The 19580-nt window shown below is 40.6% G+C and overlaps 1 protein-coding gene across 4 annotated transcripts in view; it reads right to left on the bottom strand.

The window, feature by feature from the left end:
• ANKRD50 (ankyrin repeat domain 50) overlaps positions 1–19580 on the bottom strand; it is a 53839-nt gene that overhangs the window by 9912 nt on the left and 24347 nt on the right. The gene's annotated exons all lie outside the window — the stretch shown is intronic.

Raw genomic sequence — 19580 nt, 5'->3', positions numbered from 1 at the left:
TTGAATTTAGATTAGTTTGTTTACATCTGTTCTCCTCGCCCCCTTCCCTAACCTACAACAAAACTCTTCAAGGCATAAGGACCCTTATGCCACACTGATTCACACAAATGAGTACAGTAATTACTCATTTAACACGTGCCCACTTAACACATTTTCGCAATAGCACGATTTTTGGGGGGAACTTTTTCAAACAACATGACCGTCCCCAAAATAACATGAAAATAATCAAATGACGGACTACTTTGTGCAGTGGTATAAGTTGCTGAAAACAGTGGTAATATGCATGAGCAGATGAACACATGTGGTCACATTGCTCCTCCGCTCACTCACGTGTTTATCTTTGTGTTTTAACAAACCACGGCAACTTGTGTTGCTAGATATCTAAAGTAGACATTGACAATCAAACACCAACAAAAAATTGACTGTCACTACTACCTGAAACGCAATCCCCACATTTTCCATTATTTTTAATGGGAAAATTGACCCTGCATATCACGTTTTCGTTTAGCATGAACGTTTTCAGAAACACATGCACTGCAGGGCCTGGGCATGATGCAATGAGGGATAGTGCACTTTTTTACTGCCCTGCTCCTGGAGACACATGTAATGCCACGCTCCCTGGCACTGGCCCCAGACACAATGGGAGCAGCAGGGAAAAGGAGAACATGCTGCCATTTCCCCAGATAAGGGGCAGGGGGAGTAGCCGCATGTAAAGCCACTTCCTCCTCCATACCACAGATTTTCCTGGGATAAGAACACTAGGAGTACAGAGATTTCAGTGTATAAGACAGCTAGCCTGACATTAGTTCTGGGAAAAATAGTGGAATACGTGATATGGGGTTCATTTGCTAAAGAATTAAAGGTTAGGAATACAATGCCAATCAACATTGCAAACAAACCTAATTTAATTGTTTAATGAAATTTATAATTTCACTGATGGAATTCACACATTTTGATTAAAAAATAAGAACTCTAAAAAAAAATCAGAATAATCGGCAGAGCACATATGAAATAGATTAAAAATAGGCATCTGACAGCTCTCAAAAATTGTCAATTCCTAGTGATTCCTATGTTAATAAGAATCATACCCAATCTTAGTCATCATCATCAATTATCAGAAAGTAAATATAAAATCACCATGATAATATTGGCAAATGACAAAGACTAATGGAGTATTAAAAGAATGTTGTCAGTCATACAAGCATGATGTGAATCAGTTGGTAACTTGGGCCCATTCAATGAAAATACATTTTAATACACCTAGATGCAGATTTAGACATCTAGAAAAAAGGAATGCAAGTCATACTTACAAAATAGGGTACTGAATCCTAGAAAGCACTAACTCAGAAAAATATTTAGGGATCACACAGGGCATGAAACACATTTAGTCCTAGTGCAATGCTCTTGGGGGAAAAAAAAAAAAAAGAGAGAATCTGAAGTTATTGAGCTCATTCAGGAATAACTGGGTAAAATTTTATACCCATGACAGGGGTGGGGAACTTATGACCCCAAGCTCCCATCTTATCTTGATTCATGTAGGGGGCAAGCCGGTGCTGATGCTCCAGCCCTGCAATGAGTCTCTGAGCCTTAGTGCCCGTGTATGGTTGGAGCACAAGCACCAGCTCCCTGCTGTGGGGAAAAGCAGCGTGGAGCCAGTGCTAAAGCATCTGCATGCTGCTGTGCCTCCTTCCCCACAGTGCAAGTGAACAATAGTACAGGGAAACATTCACTTGCAGGCTCCACCCCCATTGTAGCAGGGGGTGGTGCGTACAAGCACATGATCAATGCCTCAATCCCCTGCTCTCTTGCACTCTACTTCCTGCCCAGACCCCACACCCAGGCCTTCTCTTGAACCCAGCCTCTTGCTGAGACCCTATTTCCCCACCTTCACCTGGCTCCTGCCAAGAACGTGCACCCACACCCCTGCCAACTCTCTGGCAGGTCCCTCCCACATTCTGAACCCCCACTAGTCCCAAACCCCCAGAAGAGTTAGTCTGGTGCAAATCCTTGAGCCTCAGCTCCTCTCCCCTTCAGGGCTGGAGTGCAAGGGAAACTCTGGTGCCTCAAGTTGCCTAAGTGAGGGAAGTCTTATTTTTTTTTTTTTTTTTTTTTTTGCTTCCCTGACCAGAAAGGTTCCCCATCCATGGCCTATGACTAGATGAGATCTTAAAAACTCTGGCTATTCTGGAGCTTAAGTCTTTGGAGGCCTAAGGAATCGGACATAGTGATGTGTGTGTAAAAGTACAAGTAGACTCTAAAAAGTACCTAACAGGATTACTACATATTTATCTTTCTTATTAAACCATAGTGAGCTATTTGCCTTTTTAAAAGTTACTAAACACTGGGATAAGGATTTCAGTACTTCCCTACTCTGTATTACCTAAATAACTTGTTCTTTAAAGTGCTGATTGCTGTATCTAAGAAAAATAAAATTTCAACATGAGTACTAAAAAACACTATATTGTATTCTTTTGAAATGATCCAAGCAGGTAAGAACAATTACAATCACTAGTACTACTCTCTGAAAATTAAAATTTTAATATGCGGAGTTGAATACAGAGTCCCAAGAACTAAGCATATCATTTTAATATTTTACTCAATTATTTGAAAATAATGTTGCTATTTAGATTTGTAATAATAATATAGTTATATACTGTAGAAGAAGATAACTCACTTGCATTAAAAGTTATGCTTAGCAACAAATGCATAATGATGTGGAGAATTTCTATATTAAAAATAAATACAATTTACTGCTGATAGTGTGATCATTTTAATCTCCTTTAACAGCCTTCAAAATATTGAAAGCAGACACTATCAAATATATATTTAACTATCCTTTTAATCCTGTAAATTCCACAGTACACGATTCTGCAAATGAAGACTAATGTAGATCAAATTCCAACTTCTTCAGTAGTACAACGAATCAGAGTTCTTTAATGTCATATGGTCCCTTTGTCTTCTTCACTGTTTGTTCTTAAGAGTAGGAAAGGAAGTCATTATACATATTGGAATGTTATACTTGGAAATATGTCAAAACTTGAGACTCTTGGGAGTTTCAGTAGCCTGCCTATTCCCAGAGTGTAGCAGATGGATAGAATGTGTTGTGTGTGTATTTTTATGTTACATGCAGCATAAAGCAAGTCTCTGTCATCTGAAACTTTAGTCTTGACCATGTCAAACTGTGTATTTGCCAAAGATCCAGTTTTTTTCCTAAACAAACATAACAATGCTTGATTACCACTTTTCCGGAAGAAACTCTAAAAGTCATAGAAACAGCAATTTAAGTTGCTGAGTCCCCAAAAAATTGTAGGGCACAATTGTACTTCACCATTCCAGTGAGACACAGTAACCTCATCCATCTACTATAACAGCCTGCACACATATTCTTAAGAGTCAGCTGATCTACCTTAAAATCTTTAGTTTTAAGATCAAAAGTGGTCATCAAACTGCAAATTATCTTCGGGGGGAAGCAATCATGTGGCAACCAGTTCAACTGGTTTTGGCCATTATTCCATAGAGCTAATACATGTCTGAAGTGATACTATGAAAAAATTGCATTGTTTAGATCAGTGTTCCCTCTAAGCTGCACAGCAGCACAGTTTCACAGATGATTAATCAGCCCTGCCCTGTTAAAGGCTCAGGGCTACATGCAGTTTGCTGACTGACTGGGCAGGACTGATTAATCACCTGTGAAACTGTGCTGCCATGCAGTTTAGAGGGAACACTGGTTTGGATGTATGTTTAACATGACTTCCAGATCTAAACAGTCAGTCTACAAATTGTGTTCAATCTGCAAATTCAACCTGGAATCTGAAACTAAAGCTCAAGTACTTTCATTAAAAGTTCCACATTCCATATTAGGTTTCTTTGGTACCTAAGCAATCCCAATTACCTTAATTTGGATTGCATAAATATTATTGACTGGAGTTTAGTGAACGATTCAGTTGACGTTGCTGAAGAAAGAATGTAGTCTAGGTTAGGAATGCAGTTTCACTCCTTTTGGTATTTAGGATGGACCTAAATATATACACTGATACAAGGTACAGGTATTTGGAGTGGAAGGTGGCACCAAATCAGCACAGATCATGTACATCACATCATAGTGCTATAAAACAAGGAAGGGATATTCTTGCCAAAATTAGACAAACCTTCACTCTTAATTAAAGAGTCATATCATCTGTCTCCTCTAAACAAAGTAGAAATAATCATTCCCTCTCCACCACCTTCCCATTTTTTTCCCCTAGTGTCATATGAAAGACTACAGAATATTTAAATTAATGACCTCTGAAGAATGATGGACTCAGCTGTCTGCCAGGATCTTAACCCCATACTTCCAGCGATTTAGGCATTTTAAATTGAAGCTCAGACTATGTCATCTCTCTGTTTATCATATATAAATACTGTTATGAAAAACCGCTGAAAAAAGTCTTGAGTTTAAAGCAAAGAGGAACCACCAGATTATCTGATTTGACCTCCTAACACCACAGGACACCAACACTACCCACACACTAAAACCAACTATCAAAATTAGATCAAAGTATTACAGCCAACAGTAAACTAGACTAGTTTATTATATGCCAAGGGCAGTGAACAGGAAAGATTGTAACCAGTGCTAGAGGCTCCTCCAATGGCAGCAAAATGATTAAATTAAATATGGCCAGGTAATTCCAGAAAGTGACCAGCACTCCAAGAGGCAGATTAATTTGAAAAAAAAACCCTAAGGGCACTACCAATCTGACCTGGGGAGAAATTCCTTCCTGACTCCATTGAGACCTGAGTATGTAAGCAGGAACCATTCAGCTGAGAGAACAATGGCAGCCATCTCAGCATACTGCTCACCCTGTACAGTGTCCCATCACCAACCCATGGACTTCTCTAGTGCTTCAGAGGAAGGCAACCGCCCGCCCCTCCCTCCCACCAGAATACGTTGGGAGGGGGGCAAACCTGATCACTACAGGTGACTAGCTGAAGCCTCGAAGTATGAGCTTTTTGGAATGTAAGACAAAGCAGAAAGGACCTCCAGGCCACATCATCATGAACCACTCTGTTGTACAATTCCACTCAAATCTGTCCAGCTCTCTCAAAACTAATTATGTTGCTTGCTCCATAACTTCTATTGGGAAGCTGTTTCAGAACCTTACTCCTCTGATGGTCGCAGTTTCCATCATGAATTTGCTCATTGCTAATTTATACCCATTTGTTCCTGTATCAATATTACCCTAGGTTAAATAGGTCTTTCCCTGGTGCTTAAACCCCTCTGTATCAATGTCTTTATAAATCACAATCATGTCCATTCACAGCCTTCTTTTTGCTGATTTCTCCTAGTCATCTCCAACTTCATGCTCTCCATTTCCCTTTGTAAAAAAAATTACACATAAAAAGTTAGAATTACACGAACAGAGGTTCTAAAATTCTGAAATTTCCATCAAAAGTTAAGAGTGAAAGACTAAATTAAACAAAGCTGTGATATTTTCTAAACATCTAAAAGGAAGGCATTTTGTGTGTCAACAAAAATCCTGCAAACTTATTTTCCAACCATATCAGACAATCTGCCACTTTCATTAGGTTGTCATTGATGAGAAGCATGAAAAACATTATGAAAAAACTCATTTGTTTTGGATGCATTCCCATTACCTTCTCAAGCTCAGCAAAACAAGAAAACAGCACACAATTTACAGTCCCAAGACCCTGATATTGCATTGTTCAGATTTTTCTTACAACACAATTGTTCTGTTTGATATGGATTTCTCTGATGTATTGTGTTCCTTGGTAGCTCTGTAAACAGTTCAGTTCCAAATGTAGTTCTTGGCATGGCATTGAGGTCTTCAAAACAAAAAGAGCATCTTCACTATACTGAACAAAAACACTCCTTTCAAACATTAACACAACAAATATATATTCTCAAACACACTGTATTAAATACCCTATAGTTTCCTCTCAAAAATTTATCTTAATCATTTTATTGAAGACAAATTTAAACTAGACTTTAAATATCTATATTTATATATCCTTCACTTAATTGAAAGCATCTTAAATATTTAAGATGAAAAAGAAATACTATTCTTTAGCTATGAAGAATTCGTGTTGCAGATCTAGGAAGAATTTTGATTAGGTATTTATATGATTTTTTTATGTATAAGCACCTGATAAGGAGCTTTATGATTCATAAGCTATCATCCACCTGAAAACTGAAATACTGCACTTAACTTTTTTGCCTAAGCATGTCCATAACAGTCAGAGACACTTAAAATATCAAAATATTACACGAGTTAGATCAGCTTCAACTTTGAATGTTGTTGTTTCATTACCCTGTGTCATAGCATAAATATTCATGAATTCCTTAAAACATCATAAAGAGAATGTGCAGGCTTGTAAGAATATCTTACCCCTACTAACCTGTAAGAACTATTAATTACAACATGCTTAAAAAACTCCCTAATATTGTTCTATATAAGTGCATAACTTCATGCTTGTTAATTTATTATATTACATATATCAACCTGTGCAATATTAAACAATGAAGTACAAGAAAAGGTGAACATCAAATAGGTAATTAAAAATCATACCCACTGGCATTCACTTCCCCCAATTTTAGCTTTGAGTAAAAGCTTTACAATTTTAATATGAGTATAAAAAGTTCACACCTATCCAGATATGTAAGGAAAAAAAGATGTCTTATAATCAAACCACGCAATTGTGAAGCCTATTCAATAATATGAAAATTATTAGTATTTCTTTAACCTCTAACAAATTGAGCATAACATGGATTTTCTTCTCATTAAAGAATCTCTCTTGATATCTATATAAGATCCCATTATGGTAATTCTGGATTTCACTCTAAAGCTGATATTTTCTGCAAAGTCAATATCAAGCAATGGAGGCATAAAGGAGGGCTCTTTTTCTTCATAATATCACCATGTTCAATCATTAGTAGGATTAATGGTCTGCGACCATCTCATTTTTAAGTTCTCACACAATTTGACTTTTTGAATTATATCAGTGAGCCAGCACAAAGCCAGTAAGCATCTTTGCTCGTAATAAGTCCTAAATCACTTTGGTATCAGAGAGAACCACTTATTACACTTATTAAATTTTGTATGCAATAATGTTATTGACTTTATGAGAAAGACTACACGGTGAATTACTTGGCTTGGCTGCCACAGTTCTTGAAAACAATACATATAATACAACTTAACACATTAAAGCATCTCATCACAACACCTATCCATCATTTCCTCATCTGTACAAATCCATATAACTCTACCACCACTACATAGGCCAGGCACCCATCAACACAACCACTCACACAAACAAATCAACCAGCACACACAAGGCAGGTCTACACTACAATAATAGGTCGATCTAAGCTACGCAATTTGAGTTACATTAGCGGTGTAACTCAAAGTGACTTAGCTTAGATCTACTTAACACGGGGTTCGCGCTGCAGGGGATCGACAGAAAAAACTCTCCTGTCAACTACCCTTACTCATCTCATTCTGCTGGAGTACCAAAGTTGACAGGAGAACTATCAATGACAGATTTAGTGGGTTTTACAAGTGTTACTAAATCAACCACTGATGAATCGATCATTGCAGTGTTGATCCACCCTACAGAAACCCCAAACATTACTCAAAAGCCTAGAACATCTGTTGAGTCAGTGTGAAGCAATGAAAACAACTATAAGCACAGCTGAGAGCTCTGTTTATTTAAAATATCACCTGGTTCACTCATAGCCTGTTACCATTTAATTCTGTTACCATCAGTCTTTTTTTTTTTTTTTTTTTTTAAATAGAGCTTACAACCTTAGCAGTTACAACAGCATGGATTTCCAGCTGCTGCTATCAATTTTCTTTTTGATGTGGATGATTGAAAAGAGGAAATCTGAGCTCCACAAAGGGACAATCAATTTGATTAGTGGAATTTAGGAATACGATAGACAAATTAGTAAGAGTCAGACAAGCAACCTGAACTTTTGAGCATCAATACAACTTGATTATAATTTTGACCATAATTCTCCTCTATTGTTAAACATTTTTCATTTCCTAATTTTAGACAGGACTGCAAATGGAAGGACTAAAATACTGCAAGACTGGCTATTTTCAACTTTCTACCAGAACCAAGAAGTAGCAGGAAATGTATTAGAATGTCTACGCTCCCTAGATTTCTAGCCCAGAAGATGTTTAGATAAGCTTCAGAAGTTTTTAATGCTGACCCAGATATGTGAACCAAAATGCCGTATAAACACAAGAGCAAACAATGTTGTAGTACTCCAAAGGAAGCCGAAACTTTGCATAAACCCGAGTTGTGGAGAGGAAAGAACTAGGAATTTAAAGGAGTAGTCTATTAAGGTATTAAGCTTCTTTCAAAAGAGATCATCTAGACCAGTGTGTCTCAACCTTTTTTATAAAGTACCCCTTAAAAAAAAGTATAAATACCCCACTTTAAAAAAAATATATAAGTATGCCCAGTACCTACAGTTTTCAGACATACACAATTTTTTTCTACCATTGCAACACACTTGTTTAAACAACTGTAGCAGGTTTGACTCACTTTCTGCATGGCTCTTCCCTCAATGTGGCTTGGGGGAAAGGAACTGGCTGCTCCAACACCAACGCACACACCCCTTTGGGGGAGGTGTTCTCTTCCGGGCACTGCCCTCTGTCAGTGACCACTCCAATCTTGGTCTATGCCCCCTTGGCGGGGGGAGGGGCGGGAGAGGGGAGAATCATTGTTCTTCCTCTGCTCCTCCTCCAGGGTTCTCCCTACTTCCCAGGACCCCTAGTTCTTCTCCCACTCTGCCTGACCGGTTGCCTCCTGCAATCCTGCTTTGCGGACTTATGGCCTGGGGCTTCCCTGGTTCAAACTCCCCTAGCCTACTGCAGCTGCCTCCTTGAAATCTGTGGCTGCCTCCATGCGAGACCTCCTTGTAGGGCTGCCTCCATGCAAGCCCTGCCCTCCATGACTGCCTCCTTGCAGCCCCTAGCGCCCCAAGCCGAGTAGCCTGGGTTTGCTAGGCCGAAGATTCTCTCACTCCTCCCAGGAGCTGCTCTCTATGGCCTCCAGCTGAGGCCTGGTTAGCTCACTCAGATGGGCTTCCTCCTGACTCCAGGTCTCAGCCCCTTAAAGAGCCAGTACAGGGCAACGCCCTGCCACACAACTGAATCGTAGCTGGGTGGGCAATGAAATTTTGGGATGTAAAAAGTACAAAAAATAATAAAACTCGCTGTAAAACTCAAAACAAAAATTCAGTTTTCTCCAAATTTTAGTAGAATTGAAGTAAACCCCAGACTTCTCTCGAGTACCCCTAAGGGTACTCATACCACTGGTTGAGAAACACTGGTCTACAAGCCACAACTTTTTCGGAAAAGCGATCTGCTTTTTTGAAAGACAGCTCCCAGGCAATCTGGATGCTCTCTTTCGAAAAAGCCCTGTTTGTGGTCAAGAATACCTTTTTTCTTTTGAAAAAGACGTTCTTCCTCCTCTTCTGTCGAAAAACTGACGCCTTCTTTCGATTTAATTTTGAAAGAATGCAGCAGCAGTTTAGACACAGGTGAAGTTTTTTCGAAAAAAGGCAATTTTTTGGAAAAAAAAAACCTTTCAATCTAGACATAGCCTTAGTCGACCACTCCCATTCTCCCCCCCCGCCCCCCCGCTTTCTCTATATCAGGGAGCTGGGGGCAGGGATCAGGAACCATTGCTAGGGGGAGCCAGCTTAAATGCTGGTTCCCCACATCACTGTCTCCACTCCCCAGTCCCTGCTGCCTCTATTGGAGGCAGCAAGGAGAGGGGGGCAGTGGAGGCTGCTCCAGCAGCAGCTTTAGGCCAAGGGGGGTCCCAGCAGGAAACTGGACCCCCCCCCCCCACTCCATGTACATGGGCTGCTTTGTGGCACCAGCCTCTGTCTGTGGGGTTCCCAACTTTGCACTGGGACCCCCTACAGATAGGGTTTCTCATGGGCAGCAGCCCCTGTCCCCCCCCTCCCTCCCCCACGAGTCATCTGGGGAAACCTCTGTTGCTTAGATCTTTCATGTTACGAACATTAGTTATAAAATTAATTCCATGCAAACTCCATGTAATTTAATATTTTGCATTTACACTGTTGTGAATTTTCTAATATAAAAAAATTGTGATTCCCAAAAAGCCCAGCTATAAAGCATGCTTTCCAATTTTTACTTTTTTCTGCATCTCTTCTCTAAAACCTCTCCAATTTATCATCAGCCTTCTTGAATTGTGGACACCTGGAGTAGGGATGTCAAAGGGAGCAGCCCCCAACTTGCAGCAAGCTGTGGGGGGAAGGGCTGCTTCAGTACTGCCAAGCCCCCTCTGTATGGGGCCAGAGGGAGGTGGGTGGCAGAGCGGTGCCCAACCCGGGATCCTGTTTTACTGGTTAACATTAAACCAGTTAGTGGATTAAATGGGATTTTACATCCGTATACTCGACACAATATGTAACTTTTGGAATACAGATGTAAAAAATCCTCTTTCCTCCTATTTAAGATTCCAGTTTACGTATCCAAGAACTGATTAAATACCATGACCCCCAAATCTTTTTCAGGATTTCAGAGTCTCCCCAATCTGTAAGTTAGGCTTGCATTATTTTTATTCCTAGATGTATATCTTTATATCTGACCATATAAAAATATATTATTGATTGCCTGTGCTCTAGATCACCATTAATCTCTGACCTGTCCTCATTATTTGCCACTCATCCCAATTTGTGTGTCACCTGCAAACTTTATCATTCATGATTTTATGTTCTCTTTCTAGATCATTAATGAAAATGTTAAACATTATAGGACCAAGAACCAATAAATACAGTACTCAACCAGAAACACATCTGCTCAGTGACGATTCTCCATTCACAATTATACTGAGAATCATCAGCCAATGTTGAATGTAACTCATATCCATTTTGTAATTGCTTGTTTAAAAGAATGAAAATTAAGTGGTACCAGTCAAATGCCTTACAGAAATCTATTATATCAACACTATTACCTTTATCAACCAAACTGGTAACCTCATTAAATACCAAATTTGACAATCTATTTTCCATAAATCCATGTTGACAGGCATTAATTATAGCATACTCCTTTAATTCTTTATTATTTGAATCTCATGTCAACCATTCCATTATCTAATCTTGGATCAATGTCTGATTAACGAGCCTATCACTACCAGGGTCATCCCATTTACTCTTTTAAAACACTAACATGATATTACTTTTCTTCCAGTCTGTGGAACCTACTTAGGGCTCCATAAATTACTGAAAATCAACAATAATTGTCTAGAGCAGCAGTTCCCAACCACCAGAGGTTTTAGCCTCTCCAGGGCAACACACTGACAATCTATAACCTATTCTGAAAAAACAATGCCTCACCCTCACAGTAGTCTTCTTCAGACAGACACTTCCCAATCTGAGGCAAATACTCACCAGTAGACATGAACCACAATACAGAAACTTATCCCTGCAAACAAACCACATTGCCAATTCTCGCCACATATCAATAAAAGCAACACCACAGAGGATCTAACCACACCATCAGGGGCTCATCCATCTCCACATTTACTAATGTGATATGAAGTGCCAGCAATGCCCCTCTGCCATGTATACTGGCCAAAGAAAAAAAAATGGACACAAATCAGACATCAAGAAAGATAACATACAAAAACTAATATTAACAAAAACACTTCAACCTCCGTGAACATTCACTAACAGATTTAAAAGGAGACATCCTATTCATTAAGGATACATCTACTAGGGATGTTAAGGACTAGTCTCTTCCTTCATCCCCACTATCAGATAGAGGGAGCAAAGGGGTGGGGAAGAAGAGGCTCCTTGCGGCATTTCAAAGTGGCAGCGCCAAGTGGAGCCTGGGATCAGATGGGGACTCCCAAGCTGACCCCAGGCTTCACGCGACACTTTTGCCTTTGAAGTGTAGCAACAGTCCTCCTTTCCCCTCCTCCCCCTGCTGCCTCTTTCTGATAGATGCAGGAAAGGGGGGGGGGGGGATAGCGACTAGTTGACTAGTGTGTTGACTATCCAATAAGCTTTTGTTTACCTGAGTCAACTGATTAGTCGCTTACATCCCTACTTCTGACTCCTGAAAGGTCAGAGGAAGAGTGCTCTATTTTGAAACAAGTGTTGTGTAGACACTCCCTATTTCGAAATAAGCTACACAATTGACGTGGTTCAACCTGCATAGCTTATTTTGAGTTAAGTCCCGCTGTGTAGATGCACCCTAACAGATTTAAAAGTAAACATCTTAAAAAAAAAAAAAAAACTTCAAAAATCAGGCTACAAAGAGAAACAGCAGAGCTGCAATTCATTTGCAAATTTAACACAAATTAGGACTGAATAAGAACTTAGAATGGTTATTTCACTACAGATTGACCCCTTATAGTACAGGACCCTCGGAACCTAACCGCTGCTGAATCTGAGAATTTATAAACTACGAGAAGTAAATACTGTCTAGCGAGGACTCTGGCTAGGACCAAAGATGAACGGATTAGTTTGGGATAGATGGTTGGGGCACAACAGTATAAGGGCTCTGGCTGGGGGTACAGGTTATGGAGTGGGCTTGGGTGGAATGAAACAGGATGCTCCAGAGCTATTGCAAGGATAGTGCCCTCCCCCTACTCGCTCACTCCTTACAGCAGCACCTGAGCTGAAGGGGAACAGTATGTCACCCTTTGCCAGCTCCAGGACTACAGCAAGGTCAGGGCTCGGAATGGTCTATGGCAGGATGGGCATGGGGCAGAGTTGGGTCCAAGCCACCCGGCATGTGGCCCAGGTTTATTGGTTAATTGTAGGGATGTTAGATAGCATGTAATTGAATAGTTGCATAACCAAATGAAATTTTAGCAGTTACATGACTATTTGATATCCCCGGGGATGGGGACAGCAACGGCAACTCAGAGGCAGCTGCGTGAGATGACAACAGACCCTATCCACAGAGGGTCTCAGTGCCCCATGGACAGAGGCTGCTCCCCGACAGCAGTCCCTGTCCGAGGGGAAGCTTGGGCCACCCAGTGAAGTCTGTGGTGAGCCCAGGTGACCACAGACAAAGTCTGCTACGTAGCATTCTCCTCTGCCTCCCTACTCCGATGCTGCTGCCTCTGATAGAAGCAGCAGGGGGGCGGAGGGGCGAGGTGTGGCACTGCAGAGCCAGTGCTGGGGGAAAACTAGCTTTTAAGCTGCCTCCCCCCCCCCACTGCGTCTGTATGAGGCACAGGTGGGTCCGTAGAGCTAGCACACATGGGGAGCCTTCTTGAAAGCTGGGTACCCAATTGTTTTGGCTCTCACCCGCCCCCCTCACCCTCCGTGCTTCTGCCTCTTAATCAGAAGCAGCAGTGCGGAGGTGGGGAGGAAGGCGGATCGAGTGCCCATGGGGAGCTAGCTTCTCATGGACACTGGCTCCCGCTCTTCCCTCCTGCCCTGCTTCCTCTGATACAGAGGCAGCAACGGGGGAGAGAGGGTGCATGCTGTCGACAAGATTAACTGATAAACCCAATCTTATCAATTAATCATGTAGTTGCCTACACTTTGACATCCCTAGTTAATTGTTTGATCGTCTATCTAAATTCTTCCCCCAAGTGAAAAGACAACAGAAGACAAAAGAAATGCAAATAAAGTGCTGGCTTGGGGGGGTATAGAATTCTGGTTTTGTGAAACACTAGTCTACTTCCTTTAGGCAGAGGGGATAGCAAAGTTTGAGTAACCTGCAAATTTCGGGGCCAGACTGGTTAGAATAGTCAGGAAAGCATTAAATAAACAATAAAAGAGGATGATGAAAAGAGGGAAGATGTAAGCACTCATTTAGCACTAAATCAAGATGCTGAAAACAAAATTCATCAAGGTACCAAAGGACAGGAAGGAGATAAATTCTTTAATTGCCTCTAAACCAACACTAGGATAACAAACAAGAGTAACTAGATTAGATCACTATGAACATACATTTAATCTAATTGGTTTTACTGAAACCTGTTGGGATGCTTCACATAATTAGAATGTTAAAATCAATGGTTATAACCAATGTAGGAAGAAGGCTGCATTTGGTTAAAAATGATTTGTTTAGAAGGGAAGTGAAGGCCCCTATAGAAAATAACCCAACCACAAAGGGGATGTTGCTAAAAAATGGAAAAAAAAAAAGAGTAGATAATAACTATTGAAAATTGGTAAGGGAGACAAAGGAATGCAAGGAGAAATCCAAGGTAGGCAGAGTTGCAGGCAATAAGAAAAGTTAAAAAAATATATAGTAGGAACAAAAAGAATCCTGACAATAGTAATGGCTCATCACTAGATGGAAATAGTAGAAATGTCAATAATAAAGATAAGGCAGAAGTATTAATTAAATACCTCTATGCTGTATTGGGGGATAAAAAGGATGTAGTTTCATCACGTTATGATAAAACTCTTAATATGTCAAGAATAAATCAGGATGATATTAAACAGCAGCTATTAAAGTTAGATATTTTTAAATCAGCCACTCTGGATACCTTGCAACCAAGAGTTTAAACAACAAAAAAAAAAAAACTAATAGAGGTGATGACTTTCATTAATGGAACATAAGGGAAGTTTCGGAAGAAAGCTAATGTTGTGCCAATATTTTACAAGGATAAATGGGATGACCCACTTGCTTATAAGCCTGTTAGTCTGACGTTAATCCAGGGTGAGATAAAGGAATGGCTGATACACAACTCAAAAAAATTAATAAAAGGGAATATAATTAATGCTAATCAACAATGATCAAAGCTCCAAAGATCAGAGCCTTCTGGCCTGTACCAAGGCACTGATCAAAAACTCGAAGGGACAGAATCGAGTCTCTCACTATTTGGGGCTCCAACAGACAGACGTGTGTCTGCTGCTTACTCATGGGCCCACAGCCCAGTTATTTAGCTCATATAGACAGAAATAAAAACCAAACAAGTGAAACAAATGACCTACAGATAGAACGCACTTCTCATCAAGTCCTGCTATCTCCAATCAGAGAGTCTGTGGGCTGTTTTATACCCATGGTCTAGAATAGCATTCACGCTATTTGCACTAGGACTGTTAAAATGAGTATTTTGGTAAACATGTAACCACTGAGCAGTTTAAACCACATGTTTAAACACGGGGGGGGGGGGGGGGAAGGGTGGAGAGGGGGAGGCAGCTCCATGGGAGCAGGTGAGCTCGGGGAGCTGGCTTTTAAGACGGCTTCCCACTCCCACAGAACTGCCTGTTTCCTCTCATCCCCCCATACTATAATGTGGAAACAGGGTAAGGTGGGATGGGAAGGGGAGACAGTGCTTGTGGGAAACCAGCCTGGCTCATGTCTCCTCTCTCTCCATTGCTGCCTCCAATACAAAGGCAGCAGCCGTGGAGGGGGAGGGGGGGAAAGGAGGAGAGGCGAGGCCTGTGTGTAACTGTTAAAATTTAATGGATGAGCTCAGGCTCATCAGTTAACCAGCTACAAGTGTACACTATCACATCCCTAATCTGCACCCTCAGAGCTATGAGTAGAATGTCCACCTATGAATAGAATGAGTAGAGTGCATAGTGGCAGCTACCCTGTCCCAAGGGGAAATGCATCTTGTGTTTAAGGTCATAAACCACACCTATGACCTCCACTCCACCATATATACTTCATAGAAGTTCCCCACATCCTCCCATGCAGTTTTATGTTGAACTCCAAGCAGGCTTTTAACTACCACAAATAAGGGAACAGAATTTGCTTAAGGAGAGATGCGAACAAACTTCCTTTCATTTTGTAGGTTTATCCAAACTGGAACATCTTCATCAGTATCATTTTAGTTTTATAACTCAGAAAAAGGAGCGTCAACCATTCCCCTTCTGCCCACACCAGACCTTACCTGAACACTTAATATTGCAGTTATTACAATAATCCTCTACCTACTGACAAACTGGTCAATTGATCAAGATTTATATTCTTTTCTGGTGGAGAAACAACCTTCTCTAAATATACTCAAATTCATTTTAAGTTGTGTTCAATTACGTTAGGCTTCATTCTCTCTGGTTTTATGGTAGAGCCAGAGATGCCAGAGAAGAAAAGATTTTAATGGTTCATACAGAGTTGCAACATTTAAAGCTAACTTCCTTATTATGTTATTCATTAAACCAATGTCTGAGGAAATGAGAAGCTAATTAATTCAAATGAAACTTATTTCTTAAGCTTATATATTAGTTCTGCTGATTTTTCTTGTCAGAAACTCCATCTGGAAATGTACTTTGAAGACAACAGAATAGCAGGTTTTTCAGGAGTAATCTGCAACATGATGTGATTCAACACAATGAAAATAAAATTACTTTTATGGTAGTTCTCTCTCCTTTTTTGACAATGGCTAAATATTTAAGCAGCCAATGTTTGAAAAATTATTCCCATAAATACACGCAAAGAAACTAAGACACCACTCTGAACTTAGTTCTCATTCTCCCAAGAACAATTTTCATGTCAGCCAATGATTAATACAGTGCTTGATTTCAAAATACAGTTATCACATTATCTTTTGACTTCTGTGAAAGCTAGTAAAAGTCTATCAAACATCTGGGATTCTATTCCTTAATCACATTTTTGTCCCAACTGGTTTCCTTAAAACACAAAGACTTTTTATGCAGGCCTGGAATCCGGTCTTGGTGCTTCCCTTTATTAAACTTTATATTACCATCACCTTGGAACTATTAACGATGGTTTGTAACCTGTCTGTTAAATTAACTTCTATACCAAGTGACTGAAAGATAGTTAATGTGATGCCAATATTTAAAAAGGGCTATAGAGGTGATGCTGGCAATTATAAAGCAGTAAATGTAACATCAGTGCCAGGCAAATTAATTGAAACTATAGTAAAGAATAAAATTGTAAAGACATATTGATTAATATAATTTGTTGAGGGAAAGTCAACATAGCTTCCGTAAAGGGAAATCATGCCTTACTAATCTACTAGAGTTCTTTGAGGGGGTCAACAAAACACATTGACAAGGGGGATCCAGTGAATATAGTATACTTAGATTTCCAGAAAGCCTTTGACAAGGTCCTTCACCAAAGGCCCTTAAGTAAAGAAAGTTGTCATGGGATGAGAGGGAAGGTCCTTTCATGGATCGATAGCTGATTAAAAGACAGAAAGCAAAAGGTAGGACTGAATGGTAAATTTTCAGAATGGAGAGATGACTAATAGTGTCCTCCAAAGGTCTGTCCTGGGACCAGTGTTCCCTTTAAGGTGCGCGCCTGCGTGGCCATGCACAAATTCTGAGCCCACTCATGTCCTCTGCAGTAGCACTCACCTTCCTGAACCTGGAAGCTGAGTGGCATGGCTGCTCCCATAGCCGGGGCTGTGTGGTGGGTGGGGATAGAGCCGCAACCAAGGTGGAAGGTGGCTGCTCTGGGCCAAACCCAAGGTGGGAGGTGGCTGCCACCAGGTTTGACACCACAAGGTGGGCGGCTGCTGCCGCCTGGGATTGGAGCGGGGGGCATGGGGTGGGGGAAAGGGAGAAGCAACAGAGGGTGGAGGAAGAGACAGGGGTGTTAGCTATGTAACAGGGCAGAAGATGGGCAGAAGCTAATGCATCTGCACAGTAAGTGGGCCTTTCTTCCTTAACTTACATTTGTTTGTTTGTATGTATATAAAAAAATAAAAGTTTAATCTTGTGCGCCAATATTGAGATCATATGCACTTGTTCGAATGTGTGCCACCATGACACCCATCAGGTACTATATTTTGTTAGTAACTAATGGGTGCCATAGTGAACACATCCAAATATTGGCGCACAAGCCAAAACTCGTTCCAATCATGGATAGAAAATCATAGCGGGAACATTGCCTGGGACCAAACCTATTTATAAATGTTTATTTATAAATAATCTAGAAAAAGGGGTAAACAGTGAGGTGGGAAAATTTGCAGATGATACCAAACTGCTCAAGATAGTTAAGACCAAAGCAGACTGTGAGGAGTTTCAAAAAGATCTCACAAAATTATGTGATTGGGCAACAAAATGGTAAATGAAATTTAATGTTCCAACTGCACATATAATATGATGGGCTTAACTCCAGCTAGGGAGGTTTAGGCTGGACATTAGGAAAAACTTCCTGTCAGGTGGTTAAACACTGGAATAAATTGCCTAGGGAGGTTATGGAATATCCATCTCTGGAGATATTTAACAACAGGTTAGATAGACATCTATGAGGGATGGTCTAGACGGTGCTGGGTCCTGCTATGAGGGAAGGGGACCCTCTCAAGGTCCTTTCCAGTTCTAGTATTCTACGATGGGGACTAATTTAGCTACAGCTACTCAAGAGAGAGATCTTGGAGTCATTGTGGACAGTTCTGTGGCTAGTTCTCTGAAAACATCTATCTAGTGGCAGTCAAAAAAGTAAACGTTAGGAATCACTGAAAAAGGGATAGAGGATAAGACAGAGAATATCTTATTGCCTCTTATATAAAACCGTGATACGCCCACAACTTGGACACTGCATACAGATGTGGTGGCCTCATCTCAAAAAAGATACATTGGCATTGGAAAAGGTTCAGAAAAGGGCAACAAAAATGATTAGGGGTTTGGAACAGGTCCCAGATGAAGAGAGATGAAAAGACTTAAGGGGGAGATATGACAGAGGTCTATAAAATCATGAGTGGTGTGGAAAAAGTGAATAAGGAAAAGCTATTTACTTGTTCCCATAATATAAGAACTAGGGGGTCACCAAATGAAATTGATTGGCAGCAGGTTTAAAAACCACACAGGAAGTTTTTCTTTACCCAGCAGAGTCAACCTCTGGAACTCCTTGCCAGAGGATGCGGTGAAGGCTAGGACTTTAACAGGGCTCAAAAAAGAGCTAGATAAATTCATGGAGGTGAAGTCCACCAATGGCTATTAGCCAGGATGGGTAGGAATGGTGTCTCTAGCCTCTGTTTGTCTGGAAATGGATGACAGGAGTGGGATCATGTGATAATTACCTGTTATATTCACTGCCTCTGAGGCATCTGGCATTGGCCACTGTCAGCAGACAGGATACTGGGCTAGATGGACCTTCGATATGACCCAGTATGGCTGTTCTTATGTTCTGATGAAACGATCTCATGACACAGCAAGGACTGGATGAACAAACTGTAGGAGATTCTTTACTGTATAACCTTTGCCGAAAAGTATACTTCTCTCAAGATCTAATTCTGCAGTCAGTTATACCATGCACTTAGCTTGAAAAGTTTAGTCCTGCTTTCTTAAAAAGGAGGACAACTTGAAATTAGATGAAAAAAATTGTTGAGGCTCATAGAGTGTTTGTTAGGAAAGGAATATGAGGGGAAGCAACATACACATGACACCTACACATTTTCAAAATCATAATATAGCTTTTTAAGATCAGAAAAAGAAGAGGAAAAGCTCCTTGCCATAACAATCTTACCTGGAAGATCTAATTTACCAATGAAGTATTTTGATACTACAGTAAACATCCGATAATCCGGCACCTTTAGGACCCAGTGGGTGCCGGATTATCAAATATGCCAGACTATCGGAAGGGGGGGCTATGAGGGGTCTAGGGTGGTGTGGGGGGGATGCCACCCCAGACCCCTCATAGCCCCCGCTTCTGATA

The sequence above is a fragment of the Pelodiscus sinensis genome, chromosome 4 (genome assembly GCF_052426305.1).
Source record: "Pelodiscus sinensis isolate ZL-2025 chromosome 4, ASM5242630v1, whole genome shotgun sequence".
Classification (NCBI taxonomy): Eukaryota; Metazoa; Chordata; order Testudines; family Trionychidae; genus Pelodiscus; species Pelodiscus sinensis.
The sequence above is the reverse complement of the archived record's forward strand: the minus strand, read 5'-3'. Positions and strand labels throughout refer to the sequence as shown.